Genomic DNA, 1,933 nt, shown 5'->3' with positions numbered 1-1,933 from the left:
GCTTCCTTTTTCTCGCATATACAAAAATGAACTAACATATAGTACAAGTGAACTGCATCCAAAAAGAAAGAGTGAAACAACAAACTTTTGTAGTTTTTTTTAGACTAAAATGGACTGAAGGACAATATGAGATGCACTGTACGCGGAAGCCCTAGGATCGCGAGATGCCATGTCCAAGAACTGCATCTGCACGAGTGTGACATGAGAGTGCCAGCCAGCCATCAAGATGAGCACGCACAGGCTTTGGCCGTCGGGGTGCTCGTCCACTGCAAGATTAGCACGACGGGTCTAGGGTGCACTACACTGCACGCCAGACCCGTGAGCACTGCATGCCAGCACCGCGCGCACTGCATGCCTGCACCGCGCCGAAGACCCAGGTGAAACTGCATTTTTTTTGTGCCCAAACGAAATCTGAAAATGCCAAAAAATCCTTGAACTTCGTCAGCGCGTCAACCGCACCACATCCGTCCACCATCCCATGAGCTGCATTGGTGAACCGCTGGACTCGTCAGCGATGGGCCGTGCGCCCTGTGTAGCACCACCCGTGCCATCTGGGAGGGCCAGGGCTCTGGCGGCGGCGCAGCACGGCCGGCGTCCCTGCTGGAAGGGTCCCTGGATCCGGTTGCCAGGGCTCGCCACCGCGGAGAGTGGCCGAGCAGCACCGGGTCGGGCTGAGATGGCAGGGAGATGACCCCGTCCCAGATGCACGGTGGGGGCCTCGGGATGGGTGGCACGGTGATGCTGATGCAGTGGACTCCTCGCCCCCGCGAGCCGAGCTGCAGCATCGTTCGCAGTGGACTGATGCTGATGGCCACGCCTGGACGCAGACACGGACAAGAATAAGGGGAGGTGCAGGACTCCGGCGGCGGTGCCCGCAAAGGCCGCATCCCGATGACGATGGCCGCGCCCTGGTTCTGGTGGTGGATAACTCGTCGGCGGTGCGTCGGGTTCCGGCGTGGTGAACGACCTCGAATCCTTGTTGCTCGCCCGTAGAGGTTGAGATCGACGCCTAGGAGCGCCCTGGCCTCCTCTGGTTGCCGCCGCACAGGGCCTAGAAGGAGAAGTTAGCTTTTCAAGTGAGGGATGACGGGCTTGGCCGGCGGCTACTGGTGCGCTTGATCCAGATCTGGATTGAGCTAGCAGAGAGGAAAGTGGGGTGGGTCGGGGCACGGTCGTGCAGGAGGAAGTTGGAGGGGCGGCGCAGGTGAGGTTACGCTCTTGCACGGTGCATGAGGAGGATAGTGGGGCGGCACAGAATGGGGGCCTCCGACCGGCACGGGGCAGGGCGCGTTGTCCAGGAAGGTGGTCGTGGGCGGGGCGGGGCGCGCCGGAGAAGATGGGAGGTTGGGCGGAGCACTGAGGAAGCATGACCGTACTTGGCCGGCCGGGGGCGCAGCGCCGGCAGTGGGTTGGTGGATCGGGGGTGGTGTGTGGGAGGCGCAGCGCCGGCAGTTGGTTGGTGGATGGGGGGTGGGGTGTGGGAGAAAGAAGGTGGAGTGGATTGGGGGTGGAGCGGGGCAGATGGAGTGGTTTTATTTTTTGTTGCGTGCGGTACAGATGCGTGTCGGGTCGGTTTCATCAGTGCTTTGGGGTTGTTAGCAGAATAAGAAAGTGATGTGCAGAATAAGACTCTTAAGGGTGTTATCATAATAAACCCACCCTATATATATATAGGGTGGGTCTATTCTAATAACACCTATCCTTATTCTGCTAACACCGAACAGACTGTGCCGCGGATAAAGTGAACCGCACACAGAACCTGCAGCAACCCACCCCCACCTTCTTCCTTGCACCTCTACCAGTCCACGCATCCCACGACACGACCTTCCTCCTCTCACCTTCTTCCCCACACGCCAACCACTTCCCGACCCCGCTTCGCCCCCCCCCTCCCCGCCACCACGCCCCACCACCCACGTCGTGCGCCCATTCCTGT

This window comes from Triticum dicoccoides, chromosome 3B, assembly GCF_002162155.2.
Source record: "Triticum dicoccoides isolate Atlit2015 ecotype Zavitan chromosome 3B, WEW_v2.0, whole genome shotgun sequence".
NCBI classification, from domain to species: Eukaryota; Viridiplantae; Streptophyta; class Magnoliopsida; order Poales; family Poaceae; genus Triticum; species Triticum dicoccoides.
This window is presented reverse-complemented; position numbering follows the sequence as displayed.